Source organism: Urocitellus parryii, unplaced genomic scaffold, assembly GCF_045843805.1.
Source record: "Urocitellus parryii isolate mUroPar1 unplaced genomic scaffold, mUroPar1.hap1 Scaffold_67, whole genome shotgun sequence".
NCBI classification, from domain to species: domain Eukaryota; kingdom Metazoa; phylum Chordata; class Mammalia; order Rodentia; family Sciuridae; genus Urocitellus; species Urocitellus parryii.
Window position 1 is genome coordinate 1,181,595 of NW_027554122.1, and position 21,447 is coordinate 1,203,041.

General features: G+C 36.9%; 1 pseudogene; it reads left to right on the forward strand.

Moving 5' to 3' along the window:
* The first annotated feature begins 327 nt into the window (after positions 1-327).
* The window catches only part of LOC144252903 (transport and Golgi organization protein 1 homolog), a 48,045-nt pseudogene continuing 26,925 nt past the window's right edge, over positions 328-21,447 (forward strand).

Consider the following 21,447-nt stretch of genomic DNA (forward strand, 5'->3'; position numbering starts at 1 on the left):
GTCTTATAAGAAGGCTCTGAAATGGCAGCAATCAGGCACTTTCATTGCCTCCCTAAAGGAAATTTCATAGTATGTTTTGAATGTACTTTGTGGTTAAAATAGTACATGTGTTGGGGCTGGGATTGTGCCTCAGTGGTAGAGTACCCACCTAGCATGTGTAAGACACTGGGTTCGATCCTCAGCACCACACAAAAATAAATAAATAAATAAAATAAAGGTATTGTGTCCATCTACAGCTAAAAACGAAGTTTAAAAAAATGGTATACATGCATAGATTTATCCCTCCTACACATAACATTCTTCTTCTTTTAAATCAAATAGGATTTTCTACAAGGAGTTTGTCTTACCCCTGACTGTGAAGGTATCATTTCTAAGATTATCATCTTCAGCAGTGGTGGTCAAGTTAAATGTGAAGTAAGTACCTAATAAAGGAGAAATTTTATTAAGTTTGTAACCAAAATGTTTACACCTGTTAAAATGTTTTAAGGTTGAGGAAGTTGTGTGATTTGAATCTTGTCTTTTGTAAGAAAAAAAAGTTATATCATTTAAGAAAATAAATATTAGGACATGCATTGCAGTGAAGCATTTTCACATTCTTTTATTTCCTCCTAGGAAAAGCACACTTTTTATATTTTGGTTTTACTCTTTTTGATAACTTCCATTTTATTAATACCCCAAAAGGGGTAGTGGTGGAGGTGTGGGTTTTAGAGAAGGGGAAGAGTGCCTTGAGGGATTACCTTTAACTTCACCATCTGAATGTGGCAGGAGTGGGTAATTATAATATATATAATTTATTGGATCTTCTGCTTACCCTTAATTATTTAAAGTTTCTTCATAAAGCGGTGTCTACTCTCTTGTTCCTCTTTTCAGTAAATTATTTTGCTAAAGCTTTCTGGGCTTTTGTCTGGGTCAAAACATCATCACTGTTCTATCAAATTGAACATTGTGTGTGCTTCTGAAATATTTGTTATTTGTGGTTTTGTGCTTTATGTCATGGGAGTATGAGACAAATTTTGGATGTCTTTGTTTTATTTAAAGTTTGAACACAAGGTCATAAAAGAAAAGGTTCCTCCAAGACCTATTCTGAAACAGAAATGTTCTAGGTAAGATTTTTAACAATCAATCAGTAGTTTTTATATTGTCTCTTAGTCTATAACTCTGTTAAATCCAGATTTCTAAATTGTGCTATTTAAAAAAATTGGCTGTGCACACATATATAAATAAGTATTTTAAAAATTATTTTTATGGATATTTAAAACAGAACTAGCTTTAGAATGATTAAATACTGAAAATTAGAAAAAGTCACTATTTAGTGGTTGAACTTGTAAGTAAAATTATAACATTTCATGTTGTGAAATTACTTATCAACAGATTTGGCATTTAACAAAAATTATATAGTTAGCTTTTGGCTTTTAATTTCAAAAGCATTTTTGCTTTTTTATGTTTCTCCACCAAACGTTTTGAACCAATGACTATTTCTTACCTTGAAATACTTAGTGTATTGTCAAAATTATTCACCTCTGTTTCTTTCTGTTCAGATCAAATAATTCCAATCCTTTTTTCTTTTTGGTCCTGCTTCTTGTTTTTCATCCTAAAAAGTGATTTTTTTTCTTATAATTTGTGACCATGAAAACCAAAAGAAAAGATGTATAGAATTATTTGTTGAAAAAGAATCAGTGTAACCAAATCAACCAAATTCTCATATTGTTATTGGGGTGAAAATAATATTTTATCATGGGATCTTGCTTGCAGAGTACGTGCACTATTCTTATTTACCCTACACAGCAATTTATATACATTATATATGTGGAAATAATTTATATATGTTATATACATGGAAGTAATTTATATACATTATGTACATGGAAATAACATCTATACAAATTATACATAGCTTTCTTAATTAAAAGTCACAGCCTATTGCTTGGAGAATGTTTTCTATAGTAGGCAACAGAAAGTAGTTCATTGAGCAATTAACAAAGGTAAATTATCACTAATTGTAAATGTTTATCAGCCTAGTGAAGCTAAGACTGAAAGAAGACAAAAAATTGAAAAGAAAGATCCAAAAACAAGAAGCAAAAAAATTAGCACAAGAAAGAATGGAAGAGGACTTAAGAGAAAGTAATCCACCAAAAAAACGAAGAACAGAAAGATATGCAGAAGTCCAAACATGATAAGAATAGTATGCATTTGCTTAACCGTACAAATACAGAATTATAAGGCTCATATTATTATTTAATTGAAGTATAGATTTCAGTTAGTATTTTCATACTATCACTAAAATATAGAATTAAGTTAGCATCTTTGTCTTCTATTATTCTTAGATAGTGAAGGGATTGGTGTGAAGAATATCATTTTAGAAGCAGTACACAGTGATTCACATGCTGTCCTGCTGCTAACTCTAGGCAAACTGTGTCTGTTTCCTCTTCTTCAAACTGAATTGGAACATAATATCTGACCTGCATATTGTATGTTTGACAGTGCATTGTACAGTCTGCTATGTGAATTTAAGTTCCAAAATTTTGAACTGTAAATTAACTACTAGTTGTCTGGAATAGTTCAAATAAAGAGGCAGTTCATAAAAGGTATCATAGAGATTGCCTTGCCCAGCTTGTATTTTCATTCTCTAATAACATGGGGATGTCTCATAGGTGATTTTACTATTCCTGTATACATCTTAACCAGTATATTTATTTTTAGTTTTAAGTTGAAGTAAGTTTTCTCAGTTTTCTACATTGTGCCTGGATTTCCAAAATGAAATAGTTACCACTTGCTGACTTTTTTTTATCTAATATACCAGTACTGTTTTACAGATTGATCATAATTATCTTTGCTACTGAAAAATGTATTTTAACTTTGTGAATGTATTTTAACTTTGCATGTTTAAGAACTAAAAATATTTTGGAGTTGATGAGATTGGGTTGGGATTGTTGAGGGAAAAAAACTATTTTAGAGGAAATAAAATTTTAGATGCTATTACATGAATGGTGTGAAATGAAGAGAATATAGAAGTATTGTTAAATATTTATATTCCTAATTTAAAGTTTCTTGAGTTGTCTATGTAAAATAAAGCAATCAATCTTAATTGTATCTTATGATTTAATATGTTACGTTATTTCTTTATAAGTTATGCCATTGCAAATTAGTATAATTTATCACTTTAACCTTTGTTATTTATTCCTAGAAACTGTAGACAGTAGTCAGAATTGTCAGTTCATTGATGACAGAATGCTGCAGTGCATAAAGCAGTATGCTGACAAGATTAAATCGGGTATACTGAACCCTTCCAAGCTTCTCAAAGAATTGCTCTCTTGGAAAGTTCTGAGCACAGAAGACTATACAACGTGTTTTTCTAGCAGAAATTTCCTCAATGAAGCAGTGGACTATGTCATTCGTCACTTGATTCAAGAAAAGAATAAAGACAAGGGTATTTCTTCATGTTTTGAGTGAGCTTAAAGAAGTGGAACCCAAATTAGCTACCTGGATCCAGAAACTTAATAGCTTTGGTATGTCCCTTTATATTCTAGTCTGGTAGGAAGGATAAATGTAGGTCTCTGATTTCTTTTTATCTTCCTATCTTATCGTTTATGATATTTTAAATGTGGAATACACGTGTATGGTGAAAAATACTACCATCCACACATCATTTTTAGGTTATTCTATAGAAGGGAACGGTATGTTTTTTAAAAAGATCTAAACAAAATAAAAATCAGTCAGTAGGGAAATCTAGACTTGTATTATACTAAACATTTGTGAGTACTAGACACTACCCTGTGTAACCAACACACCCTCGAACCTAGGAGCTATTGAGTACCTTCTGGGATTGTGCACCTCAATAGCCTTGTTGAGAAAGATTAAGATTCTGTGAAGAAAAATTAGGACAAGCAGATGGGACTCATTGTTTAGGAGCACGTCAGGCAAATCTATGTTGAAGGATAAGAAGAAATGCACTGCCGCGTCCCCTCACCAGCAAAGGAAACACGACACAGGATTCTTCCTTCAGCAGTTTATTCAGGCCTTTGTTTAGACATGTCTTTTAGCTTGTTTCTCTCTCGAACACTCCTCCCGTGTGCCCCAGCCTTAATAAAGCAGATAAAGCCCCAATGCACAACTGCCACGTGGACTTTTCTCATAGGGTGCCAAGTCACAGCGTGCTAACTCATTCTGATAAGGAGTTGTTTGTCACAGACTACAGGGGAAACCAGCGCCATCTTGTAATGGAGGCCACAGTTCACAGAAACGGCTCACCACAATGTACCCTGGGGTTCAAGTAGCAGACATGTAAACAAAGCTATTTTGTCAGTTCTACCTTTGGTTAAACAATCCCTGCTAAAGGAAACCACATAAGCAGTAATAAATACCTAGAGCAAAGGACCCATCAGGTTGTGTAAAGCCAAATCATAGAATAAGGAGAAATAACAAAGAATTTTAATTTTAAACCATTAAGTTTATTACACAGTGAACTAAAACACACAGTGCATCTGTTTCTACCTGATGGATCATCTCCTTTTATCCTGAAGAGGTTCTTTTAGCATTGTTAATAGTAAAAATCTATTGGTATTGAATTTTCTTACTTTTTATTTATTTGAAAATGTCTATTCTGCTTTCGGTTTTGAAGAGTATTTATCCTGGATTAGCAGTTTTTGTCTTCTAGCACCTTAAACCTTTCCATTAACTTTAACCTCTCATTTCTGATAAGAAGTCAGCTATCATTTTAGTCATTTTTACCAATGCATAACACACCACTTTTTTCTAATTGCCTTCAAGACCTTTTTCCTCCTAATTGATTATTTACAGTTGACTCCGATGCATCTAGATGTGATGAACTGATTTGTGTTTATTTAATTACAATTATCATGCTGATGACTCTACATATTAATTCTCCACCTATAGTCCCCTAGGTGCTAATTTTAAAAACATGAGTTTTCATTAAAAATAAGAAAAGAAACCCCTCCATATGCATTTCAATAATTCAAATTGTATCATAATTTGACTATTAAGACAAGGGAAAATCAATGCAACTAATTCAGATTTAAATTCAAGATTACACAGTGCAAAATAGGAAATAGTCTTGGAAAGGGAAGTAGAAAAATGTAAGATCCCTCTTAGAGGTCAGAAAAAATAAATTCAAAAATGTGATTTTTTTTAAAGGTAGTGTTAACTTGAAGTGGAAAACAAAAAGCAAAAAACCTTTGAAGCAAATTCAGTTGTGTTTACAAGGGCCTTTGAGTTTCTTTGATGTTTTAGTGATTGTGGTTTTTAAAATGTTGATTTGTGGAGGATGGGCACAGGGGATTGAATCTAGGTGCTTAACCACTGATCCACATCACCAGCCCTTTTTTACATTTTTTTTTATTTTGAGATAGGAAATCCATAAATTACTTAAGGCCTTGCTAAATTGCTGAGGGTGACTCTGAACTCAAGATCCTCCTGCCTCAGCCTCCAGAGCCACTGGGATCACAGTGTGCATCATGAAGCCTGGCCTTAAATGTTGATTTTATAATCCTTTCTTTTTAGCTGATAAGAGAAATTACAAAATACAGAATACTTGCAAACTACAAAATATAGGATACTTACAACTAAAGGTGCTTTGTTCAATGATCAGAGTTTAACTAACGTTTCAACCAGTGACTCTCAAACTGGGAGAGTGATACTAGTCTTATCAAGAGAAGTTTAGAAATTCCTGGGGGCATTTTGTTGTTGTTTCACCATGACTGAGGAAACTACTAACATTTTTTGGCCAGGCCCATAGATAGTATATAACCTTCAGCTAGTAGGAACAGTCCAAACCAAAGTACCAATAGAGTTCTATCAAGAAACCCTGGTGCAAAGAAGTAATCTACCAAGGAAAACACAGTTGCAGTTAAGTAAGAGAACAGAGCAGGTGCCGGGTGCAGTGCTGCATGCCTGTAATCCCAGTGGCTCTGGAGGCTGAGGCAGGAGGATCGTGAGTTCAAAGCCAGCCTCAGCAAAAGTAAGGCCCTAAACAATTCAGTGAGACCTTATCTCTAAATAAAATACAAAATAGGGCTGGAGATGTGACTCAGTGGTCTAGAGCCCTTGAGTTCAATCCCTGTTACCAAAGAAAAATAGACCACCCAGGTGACTTGTTTGTACCAGTAGGTCTACCTAAAACGAAAAGGGATTTTATGCAGTCAAATTGTTTTATTATCCATTTAAATATAATTCTTTATTTCTTTATGTTTGTCAAGAAGTAAATATATTTAAGATAACAACGAAAAATAATAAAAGAATGACAAGTGTAGGAACCTAATGATGACTTACACTTTTTGATTACAGACTTGAGATTCATCTGAAATGACAATGCAATCCCTAGCTATTGCAACAGAAATCTTAACCTCTGAGTGAAAAAAAAAAAGAGGGATGTTGAGATACCTTCAATCATCTTTTCTCACTTCTGCGTAAGTACCAACAGAGGTTGGCCAAAAATATTTTAAAACCTAAAACATACTATTAAAGTTGGCTTTTCTTTAAAATAAGTGCAAGTATATGATATGGCCTAGTGTTAATTTACAATCCCTACTTTCTTATGCTGCGACTGTCTTTAAATGTGCCCAGTTTGAACTGAGATGTGCCATAAGTCAGATATCAAAGACTTATTATGAAGAATGTAAAATAACAGTTATGTTTTTATTTTGATTACAAGTTAAAAGGATGACATTTTGAATATATTGAATTATGTAAAATGTATTATTAAATGAAGCTCATCTGTCCTATTTTTTAAAATATAACTTCTAGAAAATTTAATTTACATGTAGAGTTAATATTATATTTCTATTGGTGGTTCTAAGGGATCAGTGAGAAATAAGAGAAAGATCATGTTCAGATTCTCTATTTCATCATTTGCATTTGATGTCATTCACTGATCCTCTTATGTATTCCAAACCATTTCAAATTTCATGTGGATTTGGGTAAGACTGAGCTTTCATACTAATCACAGAGAACTTACTTTCCCATATATGTTTGTTCAGTGTCCCCCACTGAGTATACTCTTCATAATAGTGTTTATGGTCCTGTTTCTAATTTTACACTGCATGCATCAGTTAAAATGCTGAAGATTCAGGAGGGTTTGCTTTGCTTCAGTGTATGCTCTGGAAGACTATATGTTATCGCGAAGAACATATTTTCTCCTCCACTCTCCCTGTCTCCTCCAAGAGGTGCATGTGATCTTCCAAGCACACTTTGGGAGGATGTTATCAGCCTTACTTTGTTTCAGTGAGAAGAGAACAGTTTCCAGAGTAGGCACTATCTAAAAATGTCTCCTTAGTGATGAAAGCATTTATTGCCAAGACTTTTGTTGCTTTGTCAATTGTCTATATTGGCTGTAACCGCCAGGGTTTTGCTGTTTAATTATTTAAACCACATAAATGGGCAATCTTTCATATATTATTTCATTTTCTTCTTAAAAAATGAATTATAAAATTTTAACTTTGACCCATATTTGTATAGATGAAATATCTGAGACTCAGAAAAGTTAATGATTTCCCTATAGTCACACAATTAGACTTCTGACTCTTACTACAATCTTTTTGGCTATATTCCTTACTTCTGCTGCTGTTCTGGTAAGGAAGTAATTTATATTTCTGAAAACTAAATGGATAAAGCTCAACAGAGCACTGTGGAAATTGAGATGTGCAGGCCACAAGTCCCCAATATCTGTTCTGCATTTATTTCAACACACCAAATATTTGACCTCCGTGAAAAGAATGCCAAGGTAAATTAGGCAGAACCAGAAACAGGAACTCATATACATGCCATATATTAGTGGCAATTTCAGATGTTTGAGTTTCTTTCTTTGTACAGTTGAAAGTGGAATAATATTTGTCAGGGCTAGACAAACAGTAGATGCTGGCAGAAGACCTTGCCTTGTATATGACTCACTTCCATTAGTACAGTACACTTCAACATGACTTTTTAATTGTGGGGAGTGCCTCAGCCCTACTGGTCATGCCCAGCCTAAACCTCCATCTTCCCTGGATTTAAGGACAAGATACTTGTTTAAATTCCACTTAAGTTATATGATCCCTTTACTTAAAGTCTAATATTATATGCATTTTTATTGTATTAAGTCTAAATCTTTATGCTTGATTTTCAAGGAATTTCATAATCTGACCTAAGCACACAAATATGTCATCCTTTATAGAATCCTTTCCTCTTAGCAAAATGAGGTGTCCTTACTTTCTTTAAACATACTTCTTTCTGCTGAGTCTTTCTTATGCTGTTTAATTCACTTGCCTTTTATTCTCTTTTTAGAATCTGAATCCTATGTACTTATCCAGGTCTAGCTCAAATCCCAAGACTCATCTTTTACTTTTAACTCTTTAGTGTTTACAATTTGTACCAAAATACATTTTAGCATTTATTTTGTGGCAGGGTAGGGCCCTTGCCACCCTCCCACTACACTAACTTTTACCAAGGAGGAAACTGGTATTACCAAGAAAGACCTGTTTATTTTTTAGGAGTTCCCATTCTCGAGATTATAATGAGGATCTAGAGTCACCTCCACCCTTGGAGATAGATCCAAGATTGGGGTCCTTCGGCACAGGTGTAAAGGTTGATCCATTGCCTAAACCTCTTACACTGGCACAGAAGACGATGTACACACACACACACACACACACACACACACATACACATACACACACACACACACACACATACACGCCAAAACTCAGAAAGGAAGGAAGGAAGGAAGGGAGGGAGGGAAGGAGGGAGGGCAGGGAAAGAAGGAAGGAGACCCTTTGAAATCCATTGAGAAATGATACTGTTCTGGTCAACCTGACAGAAAATGGATATTTGTTGTCATTTTCTGACTTACCATATTGTGACCAAGCATAGTGCTTTTATTTTTATTATTTTTTTACTAAGACCTTTACTAGGATTCACCTGGTTTATAACTTTTTCATTTAAATATAACTGAATCTGCTGGAAGGTGGTGGCAGAGTCTGTAATCCCAGATATTCAGGAGGCTGAGGCTGGAGGATCGAAAGTTTGAGGTAAACTTGGGGAACTGAGCCAGACTCTGTTTCAAAATAAAAACTAATCTGGGCATGGTGGCACACACCTGTAATCCCAGCAGCTCAGAATGCTGAAACAGGAGAATTGGGATTTCAAAGCCAACCTTAGCAACTTAACGAGGCCCTGAGTAACTCATTGGTACCTATCTCTAAATAAAATACAAAAGAGGGCTGGGGATGTGGCTCAGTGGTTGAGTTCCCAAGAGTTCCATCTCTGATAGCAAAAAAAAAAAATTAATAATAAATGAATAAATAAAATAAAAAGGGCTGGGGATGTAGCTCAGCAGTGGAGCACCCCTGGATATTTGTACTAGGGAATACAAAAAAAAAAAAAAGAATTTTCAATGCATATTACTTTTTGTCTAGTTTATTTCATTCAGAATCTCTCTGTTTTTGCTATTATCAATAGTTCTTTATTCTTGCTAAGTATGTTTCCAAAATTTATTATCTATTTTCCTATTGATATACATTGGGGATTTTTTTAAGTAAACCAGGTTATATTTATACAGTGGAAAATTATTAAGCAATGAAAATAAGAAGTAAATTCACATTCAACAACTTGGATAAATCTTATAAAAATACATATGGAGCTAAAAAAGCCGCATACCAAAGAACACATGTGTATGATTACACTATATAAAGTAACAAAACAGGCAAAACTAATCCTTGTTATTAGAAGTTAAAATAGTGCCTAACTCTGGGGGAGCGGAGGGAATAATTAGGGGAGCAATGAGAAAGGGCTCATGAAGGTGCATTTGATGTCCAATTTCTTGACCTGGGTTAGGGTTCAGTGGATATGTTTACTTTGTGATAATTCATTGTGCTATACGTGATTTTCTTTTGTCTGTTATATTTAATAAAAGAGAAGCTCTATTAACAGTAAAAAAAATCAATCTCTACATTCATGTAATAGTTAGTAATCCAATGCCTACTATATGGTTAATATGAGTATAAGGGTTCTGATGCATGTAAGACAGACATGTTCCCACAGTCCAACACTGGGTATTTTTTGACTATTACAAATAAAACCACCATGAATAGTTGTGCACAAGTCCCAGTGTGGATGTATGCTTTTATTTCTCTGGAGTAAATATCTCGGCAGATGTGATTTAATTTTTAAAGCAACTGCCAAACAGTTTTCTAACAGTTTGTGCCATTGTTTATACTACATGTTATAGTCTGTAGTTCTAAGAGAGATACCATAGTCTTCATCTTTGTCAACATTTGTTATGATCAGTCTTAAATTTTGTCTATCTTACTGTATGTGTAATAACATTGCAGTTTTGATTTACATTTCAACTTATGTTGGATATCCTTTCATGTGCACATTCACCATATTTGTATCTACTTTGGTGAAGAAAAAAAATCTTCTGCCCATCTTTTCAAATTGGGTGATTTTTCTTATTAATAAGTTGTAAGAATCATTTGTATATCCTAGATATCATTCTCTTGAGAGATATATGTTTTGCCAATACTTTGTCCTAGTCGGTCAGCTTACCTTTCCATTTCCATAACAATGAATATAGAATAGACAAAGTTTGTTGTTGTTGTTGTTGTTGTTGTTGGTACTGGGGATTGAACTCAGGGACATACCACCACTGAGCCACATCCCCAGTCCTATTTAGTATTTTATTTAGAGACAGGGTCTCACTGAGTTGCTTAGTGCCTCACTTTTGCTGAGGCTGGCTTTGAACTTGCAATCCCCCTGCCTCAGCCTCTTGAGCCACTGGTATTACAGGTATGCACCACCACGCCCAGCATGAGACAAAGTTTTTAAGTCTGATTTATTTCTGAGAGGAGAGAGAGAAAAAAAGAGAGCATGAGGCAGAAAGAGCTAGTTAGTTTTAAAAGTCTCTGCCAAGCAGCTTTTTATATTTTCTTCCAGAAGTTGTATAGGTTTAGCTGCTACATTTAGGTCTGTAGTCTATTCCTACCAGGAGTGTGTGAGGGCTCCCATTGATCCACATCCTTGCCAACTTATTATTATCTTTTTGATTATAACCATCTTAATAGATGTGAAGTAGTATCTCACTGAGGTTGTACATTTCCCTAATGGTGCTGGGTATCCTTTCATTTGCTTATTTGCTTTTGCATATTATCTTTGGAGAAATGCCTATCCTAATTTCTTGCCATTTGTCTTTTCATATTGAACAATAAGAATTGCTTGTATATTCTAGGTAGTTATATTCTAACTACATGAATTGTAAACATTTTCTTCTATGATTGTGTTTTCACTTTCTTCGATGGTAGCCTTTAAAAGTTTTAAATTTGATGAAGTTCATTACTTTATTATTTTTTTCTTTTGGTACTTGGGCATTTGGTGTCTTAACTACAAAGTCATTGTCTACTCCAAGATTTACCTATGCTTTCTTACATTTAGTTTTGGTTCTTACATATATATGTGTTGTCCATTTTGAATTCTTACATTTATGTCTGTGGTCCATTTTGAGGTAATTTTTATGTGGGGTAGGGTTTAACTTAATTCTTTTGCATTAAAGACTACATCATTTTGAAATATATTTTCATTTGGAATGCAATTCTAGGATGTCAGTGTTTTTTTTTTTTTTTTTCTTTCAGAACTTGAAAATGTTGATGTACTATTTTCTGGTTTGCATGGTTCTTGAATGAATTTTGACATTTTACTTTCACTCCTTTGTACATAATGGTATCTGTTTTCTGTAGATGCTTTTCAATTTTTTTCTTAGCACTGGTTTTAAGCATTTAGTGTATATTTGTGTCATCCTTATCATTTTTCTTATTCATTGAGCTTTTTGAATCTGAGTGTTCATCAGATATAGAACATTTTTATTTATTATTTCTTCAAATGTGTTTTTCCCATCTCTTTTAGGAACTACCATAACATATATATTGGACTTGTTGAAGCTGTGCATACTGATGCTTTGTTAATTTCAGTCTCTTTCTCCGTGTTTGATTTTGGAGTCTTTATCACTGCATATTCAGTTTGCTGATATTGACTTCTTCAATGTCTTTATCACTGCATATTCAGTTTGCTGATATTGACTTCTTCAATGTCGAATCTGCTGTTAATCTCATTCAGTGTAATTTTCACCTTAGCCATTGTTTTATCTGATTTTATCTAATTTTGTCTGTTGTGTCTTCCATAAATGTTTAACACTATTCTCTGGCACATCATTTACAATAGATGAGGTTCTTCCTGGTAACAGCAGCGTTAGGCCTACTGAATGCTCCTAGGCAAGTGCCTTCACAAATTTCCAATGGTATATGTTATTATGCTGCCAATTATTTGTTTCAGATATGTTTTTCTTGTCTCATTTAGATTGTACTCTGACATTAGGAACCCTTCATATCTTAGAATTTTATGTCCCCTCCACCCAAACTGGTCACATTTACCTTTAACAATTACTCAACCCTTACCCCGTAAGAATTCCCTTTGAGGTATTAAAGAATAATGCACTTGAGATTATTTATCTCCATGCCAGTAATCACCACCACATTCTATCCTGTTCCTTTTCTGAAGGTTTTTAATATAACCTTATATTAAACATCATGTTAAATATCAATGCCACATATTTAAATGCTATGAGTAAAAGTGAATTCTGATTCATCCACTAATTGTATGTATCCTGGTAGAAAGAACTACCACTACCTTATTGTGGCCAGTTGAGAAATTTTCTTCTCATTATCCACCAGACTAGTTAATATGTCTTTAAGGCAATAAGTTTAAAAAATAATACTGATAAATCAAAATATTGAAAACTCTACAAACTAAGCAGCTAGTTCTTCAGTAACAGGAAGCACTGACTATGCATATAAAAGTATATCTGATTATGAGTCAAAGTAAATATCAAGAAGATAATATGCAATTAGATAATTTTGCTCTTCTGATTTTTCCACCAATGAATTATCATTAATTTCTATTCTACAATAAGAAAAATTCTACAACATACCATACTCTATAATAAGAAAAATAAGAAAAAAGTAAAACTAGTTTTAAAAGATCTACTTAAATATTCCAGTATCATGTAACCAAACAACTACTCTCCACACAAGTATGTTTTTATTCAACAACAGACACATTCAGGGTACATTCCTGGAGTTGAGGATGCATGCTGCTGAGAGGTGGACCTTAAATGCCTTGTTCTCATAGCTTATTTCCTCTCAGTACTATTTATATATGGGGGCTTAATAGTTAATATATGTGTTTAATAGTGTAGTATATTTATAATATTATTGGAACCATGAGTTTATCCAACAAATCATTTGTTAACTCTCTCATACATTCTAGGCATTTCCCTAGTCACCGATGTAACAGTAGTGAACAAAACAACTAATTTCCTGCTCCTGTTGGAAATTGTGTTTGAGGTTGGGTCAGAGCAGTCAAGTAGATAAACAAATGTAAGGCAAGTGGTAAGAGAAGTCTAAAGTGGTAAGGCAAGTCTGAAGAGAAAGAAAGGCAGGGTAATGGGCTTGATAGTCATGGCAAGAGGCTCTATTTTGTGTAGGGTGGCCAGGGAAGGCCTTTATCACATGAAATGCCACTGTTAGAGAGACATGATAAAGTGAGGGGGTAGTTAGCTAGTCAGATGATTTGGGGAGTTAAGGTTGAGGCAAAGTTGCAAGTGTAAATGCTCTGAAGCAGGGGTGGGATTGGTGTATTTAAATGGAACTAACAGACAAGAGAAGAATGTTAGGAAATGGGGAGAAAAGGATGAGGGGAGTCACATTGAATAAGAACAGTCCATACTAAGGCAGGGCAGTCCATAATAAAGTCATGGCTTTTTTTCCTGATAACAGAGATTGAACCCCCAGGGGCACTTAAACAATGAGCAACACCCACAGTCCTTTTTAAAATATTTTATTTAGAGATAGGGTCTAACTGAGTTCCTTAGGGACTCACTACATTTCTGAGGCTGGCTTTGAACTCAGGATCCTCCTGACAGCCTCCTGAGCTGCTGGGATTACAGATGAGTATGACCAGGCCTGGCTAAAGTCATTGCCTTTTATTTGGAAATGGGAAGCTATAGGAAGATTTTGAGCAGAGAGACACGATCAAATTTATATTTAAGAATATCACTCTAGTTGCCATCAGGACAATAGATATTGGGGAAAATGAGGGCAGAAGCAAGGACAGAAGAAGGCTATGGGAATCATTAAGGTGACTTATGATGTGGGTTTGGCCTGTATATTGGCTTAGCAGTTGCAGAGGTGTGGTCAGATTCTGGGCATGTTTCAAATGCTTATTTGGAAAGAAGGAAGTCAGAAAAATAAATAAATAAAATGCTATATAATTTATATCAAATTCTAGAAAATGCAAAACAATCTATAACGACAGGAGATGTTTGGAGACAGCCCAGAAAAGGAGAGGGGAGGGATTACAAAGAAGGATGAAATACTCTTTTGATTTTGGTGTTAGTCTCATAGGTATATTCATGTCAAAACTTATCAATTTGTACACCTTAAATGTGCAATTTATTGTAGGTCAACTATATCTCAATAAAATTGTAAAAATAAAGACATAATATTGTCTAATGGAATGGAGTTGGAATGTGAGAGAAAAGAGATCAAAGATGGTTTGTAAGTTTTGGGCTTTGAGCACCTGGATAATGGGAATAAATTGTCATTCTTATTTCTGAGATAGGGAAGACTGAAAGGAGCAGATTTTGAGAGAAAAATGAGTTCAGTTTTCAACATGTTGTTAGAGATGCCTAGTAGATACATTTTATAACATAATAAATACATGGTAGAAAAGAAATGAAGAATGACTCAGATAGACAGTTTCTCTCTATGATCCACTGGTTCTCCAGAAAGCGCAGAAGTACACTGGACCAATGGGGACCTCTCATGGCCCCTGTAGACAAATGTTTGTGCACACCTTTTTTCCATCGTTTTCTTTATTTAACATTATGAACATGGTGGACTAGATTTTTTTCTCTAAATTTTAAAGATTCAGTTAATTTGGGGAAACAACTGATGGGTTCATTGTTGGAGGTTGATGAATAACCTTAGCAGAGACTATAGTAACAAGCCCTTGGTCACAGACAAACGAGAATGGCTCCACCCAGGATGGGAGCATTACAGACACTCTTCCTTGGGCTGGCTAGCTTGTGCCTTCCCCCTGTTAACTGTACATATCAGTAATTCAGCTATATTATGATTTAAATCAGATTTTTCTCCTCTTGTCAGAAAGTACAACAATTGCTTGTTAGTTGATAGGTTGTGATGAAAAGGAGTCTACTCCTTTGGCTTGAAACTTAGCTCCATTACTCACTGGATGTGTGACTGCCTCAATTTACTCTAAAATAAGGATTGGAATAGGACCTACTACTACTGTAAGGTACTATTGTTATGAAGATTAAATTAATTGATATGTATAAAACCTTCAGAATAACAACTGGACATAAAGAAAGCGTTCAAGAAATGTTAGCTACTAGCTTTCTTCTCTGACAATCAGTTTTGTCAGTTGGTTCCCACTACGTTGTGGACATTTTTGGACCAGGACCAGATATCTTGTCTTTTGATTTTCATCCACTCCCACACCATGCTAGGACTTTGTCCAGCGTCTGGCATGAATGGTAGCACAAAATGAAAGTTAAAAATATGCTGTTGAATTAAATGATTTCTTCCCTTATGGATAAAGATAAGAATCTTAAGATCTTAGCCCAAAGACTAATGTCCATCTCTCTGCCCCCATCTGTCCCTGCCTTAAAAAATAAAGCAGGCCACTGTCTCCAGTTTACACCCTCACTCACAGTTCCATTCACCTTCCCCTTTCCTAATCAGAGGGATCTTGGGGTGGGGCTTCAAGGAACCTCTAGGAGTTTGAAGGGGAGGGAGCCTGGAACCATAGATTAGCTGTGACAAGTCATGGGTGGGATTTGGTAGTTCAGAAAAGGAGGTACCAGACCAGGAATGAGGGATGGGAGTGATGGTGGAGTGGGCTAGTTCAGGATGGACCAGAAATGAGACATTGAGGAAAGCCAGAAAGGGCCAGTTGGCGGAGGGGGGGGGATGGGTGGGTGATAACTAGAATCATGCGGAGGGTCGCTTGTGAGGGCACAGAAGCAAAGGCAGGTGATTGGACGAGAAGGAGAGTCCTAGTTGCCAAGGCAGCGACTAGAGGAGAAGGTCTTCAGTTGAGGAGAAGGTCTCCACTAGAGAAGGACGGAGCTCCAGCTCCGTGCAGTTCTCCAGTAGAGTCTGTGGATCGACCCCCAGATATCCCTGCTGACGGGTCACCCGGGAAAGGCTTAAGCCTTCCCGGGCACCACCCCTCCGTGCTTTGCTACCCTCCGGCCCCCTGAGCCCCGCCTCCGGCGCCTCCGGCTGCAAACTACTCCACCGTGTCACCGGCTCCCCGAGGTGACCACAACATGGTTGTGGCGCCACTGCTGCTCTTCTGGCTGTTCATGGTGCTCTTCTGTCTGTTCGTGCTGTGGCCGGCCTGGCGAGTGCCGGGCCAACCGGACCTGATCACCGGCCAGCGCTTGTCGAAGCACAAACTCTGTGCAGATGAGGAATGCAGCAGTGAGTGCGCAGGCGGTCGGGCCCACCCGGGTCTCCTCGGGGGCTCCGATCCCCTGGTCCCCAGCCCCGTGGGCTGGGCTAGGGGGTCCCAGGATGACGGGTGGGGCGCAGGAGTGATAGAGCCTCGGGACCCTGCTGTGTGTCCCCTCCAGCTCTGCCGGAGCCCCAGCCAGCCCACTCAGGTTGGGGGGGGCTTCCACTCCCACTAGTTGCCAGCGTTTTATTTTTCTCTACTGACTGAGGCGGGGGTTGGAAAACAGGATTCCCCAGGGACAGCTCTCAGTTTCTTCCCTTCCAGGATTCGCCTAGGATCTCAGTGGGTGATCTGGTTGTGTGCTGCGCGCCCGGGGCTCCCCACGCTGTAGCAGAGCGCTTTTCTGCCCCCTCCACAGGGACCTGGGCTGGTGTGGTATAAGGGCAGATGCTCTCCAGGGCTCGGTGGCCCTAATCCCAGCGGCAGGTTGATGGTGGGGCTCCTTGGGAAAGGCTCACTGGCCCCTTCGTCCTTTTGCTGCACTGGGGATTGGGCTGGTTTTGCCTTTTAACAGGGACTAGAGTTTAGGCTTGGGAAGAGCACTGAGTCCAGGCATGCAATGTGTTCCAAGGTCTCGGCCCCGACTCTGCTTCAGTCCTGTCATTTCTGTGCATAGAAGCCTCCCTTCATATTTGAGGTAGGGTAGCAGGTGGGCCAATAATCTTTTGCTTTTGAAAGAGGCCAAGCATCTGCACCGGCCACCTGGGAACTGCAGCCTCTTCTGTGTGCAGGAAGCTGACAGAATTGCTTCCTAGTCCTGGATTGGAGGTGGGTGGTGGGAAGGATGTAGCCATTCAGATTCAGATGAAGAGGTTTGTTGCAATAACAATAATAAATACTCCAAGATTTTATAAGCCAATTCAGTTTTAGACTCAGTCGCTAGTGTTGTTGGAACCTCTTTCCTCTATATATTTACTGGCCCAGAATACTTCTTATGGCCTCCCGCTTGGTTTCTAGTAACCTTGCAACTTGATGACCGTGTTGTCCATAAATTGTAAGCAGTACATATTTTAAAATATTCATGCTAAAAAGGCCAAGAAGTTTACCATTGAGCTCTTTATGCCTAAATTGGTGTTACCAAAAACAAATTTTATAATTTGAATTGTTTCTTCCACTCCAATAAAGAAAAAAGATGTCTCCAATATATGTTAAGCAGTTCCTAGAGGTAACCCTAAGGCTGGAGTAAATAAACACTCAGAGAAGCAAAGCAGCTGCCATGATATTTCCTTTCAGTTTTGCTATTCTTTGCTATCGAGCGCTATCCTACGTGGGCTACCTGGACAATCTCATCACTGATGCTTACTCAGTACTAAGACATGGTGTTGGTAAGGTTCAGTGGGGTAACATAACTTGAGAAATGGCCTGTGTCCAAACAGATGTGACCAAACACAACAGGTGGGTCTGTGTTGTGTTGTAGGAAGTAGTGAGGTGTGTATGTCAGGTGTCCTTGTGTGCCTTCCAAATAAGTGCTCCAAAAAAAAAGAACTAAATAGGTGCTCCATAGTATGCATTATGATGTCACCTAATATATTGCTGATATGTAAATCCTCTATGACCTAAGGGGGAACAAGAGAAACATTGCCATTTCCACTTGTGATGAGAATTCCCCACCTTAGAGTGTCTCTCACCTTCAACTAGGCCTCTTAATTATATATGAATTAGGATGCTGATAGTTCTGAAAATAGTCCTATTTTAGCTTCAAAAAAACAAGTTACCCTCTCCAAATCTGTGTTTGTTCCTCAGACATACATTTTTATAAAACACACATTCTTGTGTATTTTATTGCTAATTGGCTTTTAGAAAAAGTGTTATTTCCATTTCTTTGTGCTTTTTACATACATCTATTGTCCATTTCGTCTTAAATCAGAAACTGTGTATTTGGTCAACCAAAAGAAAAATGTTGCTTCTACCAGTTTCTAGATCAATTGTGATTCTAGTCCTGCATTTTAAGCATGAAGGTATTGCCTGACCTTTTCTCGTGGTTAAACTTGTTCCTTGTCAGATAGGATACCCACTTTTGATTTTGTTTATTAAACAAAATACGAATGAGGATGTTTTGAAACAATCTTAATGTTGGATATAGTCAACAATATTTGCTCAGAGAAAATACATTTCCTGGTAATTTACCCAGATCCTGAACACAGAGACAGCAACTCTGCTGCAAATGAAACTGACAGTGTTTATGGCTGCATGGTAGCACTTGCAGCCACTTAAAGGTAATGTCTTTTAGCAGTTAGTTCAAGTTAATTAACCCCTTGGGGGTTCCTGGATATTCTAACCTCTTCCCTATTACCTCTGCATGAAGCCATACTTAAGCCTGTCCGTGTCTACATTTGGATTTACATATTTGCAAAATGAAGCTTTTTATGATTATGAAACAGAAAAAAATTGAGGCCTGCAAGAACCAGGAGTTTCACTGAAACCAGCCATGGTTGGTGGTAGCCACTTTGCTTTTTATTTCTCAGCACAGAGAAAAATAGAGAAGCTTCCTTTTCCCTTGTCTAATTGCAGGGAATATTGTATTTTATAGCAATAAAATCTCTAAGGATTTTAGATACTTTGAGCAGGTGAATTAAAAATGATTCCAGAGAGTACTGGAAAAACTTGATTTTTGTTCATATTGGGATTCATATTTCCTGATTAGTCAATATGGACTGTGAAAAATCAAATCCTAATGTTTTTCTTTTTTCAATGTTTATATACAGTGTTAATGTATCGAGGTGAAGCTCTTGAAGATTTCATAGGACCAGATTGTCGTTTTGTGAATTTTAAAAAAGGTGACCCTGTATATGTCTACTATAAACTTGCAGAGGTATCACCAGAACTTTGGGCCGGAAGTGTAAGTAAAAGTTTGACAGGTGTTATATTCTTACTTTTGATGGGTTTTTTAGCAGTGTAGATTTAAATGACTGATTTCTTGGGGTCTTTGTAGAGTTAACCTGACCTCTTTGCCAGGCCCTGTGCTCCTAACACGCCTTAGGCCTGGCACAGCATAGAATGTCAGGAGACTTTCTGAAACAGAACTGAACTGGTTGTGGTTGCTACCCCTCACATCAAGTTCCAGAAGGCTCTACACATCATAAAGGTTGTCATGGTGAAAACCTGACAATTCTTAGCTTTGCTGCTTCGAAAGGGAAGGATTCATGGACATTAGAGTTAATCCTGTAAATAAGTCTGAGATAGTAACTCAGGCATGCATATTTAAAGTTGATTTTTTGTGTATTTTACCTAATCATTTGTGCTGTTTTTACTCTAAAAAAGCAGAATATTATGTTCATTATGTGCTTTTTCCCCCCCTTTTTTTTTTCTTTTTTGCAACTTCTGGGTCATCCATTTCCTGCTTTTCCTATATTCTATGCCTGAAGGTTCCCCCAGGGGTTCTACTTCCAGCCAGTTGTATGGATCTTCTGATGAAAGACATGACATTGTTTATATCATGCTTTGATATTTTAAATGGGGAGATTCACTAGGAGTGACCTCATTGAGAGGCTTATGAGTATTGTCCTTTTCGTTTAAAAAATGTGATATATGGATTGTTTACTTAAAATAGTAGCAAGGGTCTTTGATGACTGTAGGAATGTTCCAGTTTAGAGACATTCCGGGTTGCATCCTTGAAAGTTCTCACCCTAAATAAAACACCACACAGCAGATAATAAGAGTATCCCTATGGGAAAACTAGTTTCATTTTGCTGCCATTTCTGATTCTTAGGGAATGATCTTGAAACATGGTGCCTCTAGGTACAAACTTTATATTTAGACAGAGTCCCAGTTGCAGTACTCCATATAAAGAACCATCTGTTGTTTCTTTCAAGTATACCAAATAGGATTGGTAACCTTTAAACTTGGAACTGTTTTTCCATGTACCTAAGTGGCATTTTTCATATAGTAGTCGCCTTTCTCCCCTTCTTTGAGCTTTTGGATAAATGGGCTTGATTTACATTTTCTCCTGTCACATTGTAGCCTGTTAACTATATTCATCCCTAGGACTCTTGTCATTCTGGGTGGCAGCACTCATCCTGTCTTCCTGAGGAGCCCTGCTTTCAGCACCTGACCAGAAAGGATCTTTGCCGACTGATGAGTGTTTGGGTGGCACTTTGTTTGCATTGCTCCTGTGGCATTCATTTGTCTTCTTTGCCTTCAGTCAGGTTGTGTTTTATCTTAGCTCCCTATAAAGTGAAAAACTCAGTTAGGAAAGGACCCCTGTCTAATCCATCTTCCTTTTGAATATTTCCTTTCAGGGCAGTGGCACTTAAGTGCATTTGTTCTGATAGTAGCTTATGCAGAATTTGTTCTCTTGTGGCAGTTCTTTGCTCCCCACCCACAAATCAAATCAACAGCACCTTGGCAGGGATGATGTATGGAAGCAAAATTAGATACAAAAATTATTTCCAGTCATGAGCCTCCATGATTCTGCATCATTTTTTTTTCATATCACAAGAAATGGGATACCACCCAGTGTGTAATTATGGAGCTTTATATAATCTATGGTCTCAACTGACACAGATTAAGAAGAGATAAATGTGTTTCCTTTCTCCATACATCTCTGGTTTCTTTCCCTTTTCCAAATTTAACCTTAATAGAATTTTCATCACAAGGGAAAAGTGTATTTCCCCTCAGACTCTCCTCTCATGTCATGAGTGTTATACTTAAGAAATTAAAAACTCTTTAGTTTTCAAAATGATTCTCCTTTCGAGTTTTTAGTTTTCATTCTGCAATGTTGTTGGTTTTCTAGAGTCTCAGACTTTATCTGCAGTGATGAAGCTTTTAATTGCTCCGTCTTATCTAATCTTCATGGCAGTATTCTACCACTAATTCTGGCTCTCAGATGGTTTCTAGATGTAACAAGAACATTCATGAATGGGGATATTT